General features: G+C 42.8%; 1 long non-coding RNA gene across 4 annotated transcripts in view; it reads left to right on the plus strand.

Moving 5' to 3' along the window:
• LOC107314252 overlaps positions 1-1,619 on the plus strand; it is a 15,973-nt gene extending 14,354 nt beyond the window's left edge. For all 4 annotated transcript variants that reach the window (XR_004307444.1, XR_004307445.1, XR_004307446.1 and 1 more), the window contains one exon: positions 664-1,619. This is a non-coding gene — a long non-coding RNA (uncharacterized LOC107314252). The remainder of the gene's footprint in view (positions 1-663) is intronic.
• The last annotated feature ends 3,926 nt before the right edge of the window (positions 1,620-5,545 follow it).

The raw sequence follows: 5,545 nt of genomic DNA on the forward strand, positions 1-5,545 counted from the left end.
GTTCTCTTGGGCCTTGCCCTCCGTTTTGGCATTCTTTGCATCATTCTTTTGTACTTTCCAGTTGATTTTGGCGTTCCATTTGTAGTTCTCTTCGGCTTTGCCCTCCATTTTGACGTTTCTTGCATCCTTTTGTAGGGTCTTGCCCTCCATTTTGGTGTATCTTGCATCATTCTCTTGGGCTTTGCAGTCCATTTAGGCATCCATTGCATCATTCTTTTGGGCTTTGCCGTCCATTTAGGCATCCATTGCATCATTCTTTTGGGCTTTGCAGTCCATTTTGCCATTCCTTTTCTTGTTCTCTTGGGCTTTGCCCTCCTTTTCAGTGTTCCCTGCATCCTTTTGTAGGGCCTTGCCCAATATTTTGATATTCTCTTGGGTGCTTTCTTCCATTTTGCAGTTTCCTGCATCATTTTGTTGCGCCTTTATGTCCCTATTCCTGTTCTCTGCAGTGTTTTGTGTTGTATTATGTTCTGTTTTGATGTTTTTTGTGCTGCTCTTTTGGGCCTTGCTGTTCATTTTGGCATTCTCTGTGTTCTTCTTTTGTACTTTTAGCTCCATTTTGGTGTTTTTTGTAGCAAATTTTTGGGCCTTGCCCACTATTTTACATTTTCATGTCCCACTGGCTTCAGCCCATTGATCTAACTATCTCTTTTTCTTCCTTAGGGCCCTTATATTCCCTGGCTGATGGATGTTCCCCTTTGATGCAGCACTCCATGCTGCCATGCAGGCGTTTAATAAAGCTTTGGGGGGCTGACGATCCATCACAACAGCACATCAGCTGCACATAGCTGGATTTGGTGCCGGAAAGCAGGTTGGGTTGTGGGGTTAGTTCTTCATTTAGGCAGCAGCTCAGCTCTGTCCTACAATGAACTCTATGGGAACATGTCAGACTTGCCTCCCCTTGTGGCCAGTCTCAGAGCTGCGCTGATTTCAGTGTGCGCAGTTTATTGTAACTACATTGGTTTTAGCTTTAGAGTCAATTAACCTCCATTTAATTGGAATTAGCTTTTGAGTTAAGTTCTGTTAACCAAATTGGTTTAAGGTTTGCGTTCAGTTAACCTTACCCAAATTGGTTTTAGATTTGACATCACACTTAAACAAATTGGTTTTAGCTTAGTAATCTATTAACTTCACCCACATTGGGTTTTGTTTTGTAATCATTTAACTGCAACTAAATTGGTTTTTGATTTGTTGTTAATTAATCTTAATCAAATTGGTTATAGCTTTTCAATTAATTATTTTAACAAAATTGGCTTTAGCTTTCAATCAGTCATTGTTAATCAAATTGGCTTTAGTTTTGCCATTATTTTTAATCAAATTGGCTTTAGTTTTGCAATCATTTAATGTTACTTAAATTGGTTGTAGCTTTACAACCGTTTAAGTTTAATCTAATTGGCTGTAGCTTTGCAATCTATCTACCTTAATTGAATTGGCTTTAGCTTTGCAATCATTTAATCTTAAACTAATTGGCTTTAACTTTGCTATCATTTAACCTTAACCAAATTGGTTTAAGGTTTGATTTCAATTAATATCAGCCAAATTGGCTTTATTTATCCTTGCTTACGGGGCTGGGCTAGCCCATTTTTTTTCTATCCGGGCTAACCCAGCCCCGTAACCAACGCCCACAGCCTGAGGGAGCCGAGTTGCTTCCCGGCCACTCTTTGACTTGTGCCCATTTGTGGCCATTATGAGAGTTACGCTGATTTCAGCGTGTGCAATTATTTTTTGTCAACCAAATTGGCTTTTGTTCTGGAGTCAATTAATTTCAACCCAGATTGGCTTCAGCTTTCTATTCAATTATTGTCAACCAAATTGGATTTAGCTTTGGAATCAAATTATCTAATCCAAATTGGCTTAAGTTTTGCATTCAATTAATCTCAACTAAATTGGCTTTCAATTTGGCTTCAATTTAACTCAATCAAATTGGCTTTATTTTTGAAATCAAATTATTTTAGCCATATTGGCTTTATTTGTCCTTGCTTACGGGGCTGGGCTAGCCCACTTGTTTCTATTAGGGCTAACCCAGCCCCCTAACCAATGCCCACAGCCTGAGGGAGCCAAGTTGCTTCCTGGCCACTCTGAGACTTGTGCCCATTTGCGGCCATTATGAGAGTTACGCTGGTTTCAGCGCTGTGCTGCCATTTTGAATGTGCCACATTGGCTTTAGCTTTGCAGTCAATTATTGTTAATCAAATTGGCTTTAATACTGAGTCCATTCATGTTTGTGTTATTGATTTCAATTTTGCCTTGCTGTGTATGTAATGTGCTGATGCTGTAATTGTACCTTGTGCCATGCAATGTACTGTATATTTGGATGCTGCACCTGTAAAGTGGTTTCTGCCTCATCCTGTGGATGCTGCGTCTGTCAACTGCGCTGTGCCCTGTACTCAACATGTGGATGCTGCGCCTGTAACCCGGGATGGACAATTTGCTGTGTATATGGATGTTGTACATGTAAAATGTATTGTGCCATGTTCTCAATGTATCAATGCTGTGCCTGTAAACTGTGTTGTGCTCTGTATTGACTGTGCTGATGTTTGTACTCTCTGTTGCGCCTTGTACTCAATACTGGGATCTTGTGAGTTGTATCTTGTGCTATTTGTACTGCATATCTGGATGTTGTGCCATGTACTGAACTGCTGTATCCACTTTGTGCTTGTAAATATGATGTTGTTGCTGTATTGTGTTTGTACTATTGTATGAGTTGTGTATTGTGTTAATGGAGCTGTAATAAAGAAACAATTAAGCTGCATGGTGTGTCGTTAATTGTCATCTGCAGGCGATGGAGCAGAATCTAAGGTAGGTGTGACAGGTAAGTGGGGGATGGTAGCACTAGAAGGGCTGTTAGTTCAGTGTATCAAGTTGTTGTAGTTGTTCAGGTTGATTCTGAGTTCGGTTGTAGCTGCAGTAAGTCAGATTGTGCGTGTAGTTGGTCACATGGTCAGTGCAGCTGGTCATGTTGGTGATGAACTTAGTTTGTGAGTGTAGATGTGCAAGTTGTTGGTGAACTTGGTCTTGATGGTTGCCTTATTGTAGCTAGTAATGTTGTAGAAGAACTCAATCTGCTGTCATAGCCAGATTGAAAGCATCATTAGTGAGCTTATAGTACAACAGAGATTGCAGAAGAGTTGAGAATTTAGGGTTAAAGTTGAGGGTTAACGTGAAAGTTGAGGGTTAGGGTTAGGGTTAGGGTAGGGTTAGGGGTTAAAGTTAGGGTTAGGGTTAAGGTTAGGGTACCGATTAGGGTAAGGGTACCGATTAGGGTTAGGGTTAGGGTACCGATTAGGGTTAGGGTTACTGTTTAGGGTTTAGGGTTAGGGTTAGGGACCCCGATTAGGGTTAGGGACCCCGATTAGGGTTAGGGACCCCGATTAGGGTTAGGGACCCCGATTAGGGTTAGGGTTAGGGGTCCCGATTAGGGTTAGGGTTCCCGATTAGGGTTAGGGTTAAGGTTACCCATTTTTCCCCATTTGAAAGGTAACACCTCGAAACAGTTCTAGGACTTGTGCTTTCAGCGAGAAAAGAAGTTGAGCACAAAAGTACTCCTTTCCGGGCTACAGAGAGAAACCCCCCTCAGCGGAAGAAAGCAGCCGGCTAAAGTCGCTCTTTTTCGTCTACCGATTTGTCCGCAACCGCTCTTTTCTCTCACAAGCGGCAGTCGCTGGGAACCGTGATTCCAACATCTCCGTTGCATTCGGGAGTGCGTCTTTAGCCGGCTTCTTTCTTCAGAGGAAAAAGCTTATCCCTGCAGCCCAGAAAGGAGCGATTGGATAAGCATTGGGATAAGTATTGAGATTCCTGTGAAATTCTTCTAATAATTGTCAGAAACTGCTGTATAAGTTGTATATGTCCATAATCGGTAGAGGAAGATAGGTATTCTGGAAACAATGTGTCATATTTTGCTAAAAAGCATTGTTTTGTAGTGAAAATGCCTTCTTTTTGGGACAGTATCTACTTTTTTTTTGTGTAGAAAATGCTATTTGTAAGGATGAAATGTTTTGTCTCTTAAAATGGGGGGGTCTTTAAATGGGGGGGATCTTAAATGGGGAGCGGTCCAAACAATTGGGGGGAGTCCTTAAATTGAGCTGGAAACAATAATGGTTGGGGGGGTATAAGTTTGTATTAATGTCCATAATCGTGAGAGGAAAGATAGGTATTCTGGAAACAATGTCGTCATATTTTGCTAAAAACATCTGTTTTTGTGTGAAAATGCTTCTTTTGGGACAGTATCCTACTTTTTTTTTTTTGTAGAAAATGCTTTTGTAAGGATGAAACTGTTTTGTCTGCTTAATATGGGGGGTTTTAAAATTGGGGGGGGGTCCTAAAGGGGGTGTGCGGTCCCAATAAAATGGGGGTAGTCCTTAAACTGAGGTAAGGAAACACATAATGGATGGGGGGTCGGTTAAAAACTGGGAAGGTCCATTAAAGGGGGGGGGGAATTTAAAGGTGGGTGTTCTTAAATGAAGGAGGACATTAAAATGGAGGGGTCTTTAAACTGGGGGGGGGGGGGGCTTTTTAAATTGGAAGGAGCTCCTTTAAAATTGGGGGGATCCATATAAATGGTAGAGTCGCATTAATGTGGGTGAGACCATAAAACGGGGGAGTCTTAAAGGGGGGGGGGGGGGGGGGGTTAAAAATCGGGAGGAGCTCCTTTAAATGGGCCGGTGTCCTAAATGGGTTGAACACCTATAATGTGTGGGGGGTTAAAATGTGATGGTCCTTTAAATAGGGGGGGGGGGTCCTTTAATTTTGTGGCGTTGTCCTGTAAATGGGGGGGGGGGGGGGGGGCTATAATGGGTGGGATGTTAAAATAGGTGAAATCTTTAAATTGAGTGGGATCCTTATATAATGGGGGCTTAATGTGTGGTTCATTGGGCCTCATAAATGACCTTGGAGGTGCATCAAAGTCGTCAGGAGCTGCAGGAGCAGGTTCCCTTAAAAAAGGGGGTGGGTGACGTTAAGATAGGGGTGGGTTGCCTTAAATGGGGGGTGTGTTGCTTTAAATGGGGGGAGGCCTTTAAATGTGGGGGGTTCCTTGTAAAATGGGTGGTTCACTGCCATGAAAAAGAACTTGGAGAGGACATAATGGGGGTGGGGCGGTGGGGGTTTTAAAAATGGGGAGGTTGCCTATATATGGGGGGGGGTCCTCAAGGGGGGTGTGCGTTCCTAAAATGGTGGTGAGAGTCCTTTAAAATGGGGAGGCGGTCTTAAACTGGGGTGAAGGTCGTTAATAGGAGGGGGTTTAAAATGGGGGCACGCTAAATAACTGGAGGCGGATTGCTTAAAATGGAGGGGGGTACTAAAATGTGGGAGGGTTTCCTTAAAATTGGGAGTCTGTAAATGGGGAGTTCAATGCCATAAAAGACCTTGGTGGAGAGCAGGTTGGGAGGGTTGTTCCTTAATAAGTTATTGGGGGTCCTTAAATGGAGGGGGCCGTCAAGTAAATGGGGGGTATGTCCTTAAATTGAGGGGGAAAGCCAATAATGGGTGGGGGGGGGTAAAAATAAGAGGGGTCGCTTTAAAGGAGGGGCATTTAAATGGGTGG

The sequence above is a fragment of the Coturnix japonica genome, chromosome 5 (assembly GCF_001577835.2).
Source record: "Coturnix japonica isolate 7356 chromosome 5, Coturnix japonica 2.1, whole genome shotgun sequence".
Lineage (NCBI taxonomy): Eukaryota > Metazoa > Chordata > Aves > Galliformes > Phasianidae > Coturnix > Coturnix japonica.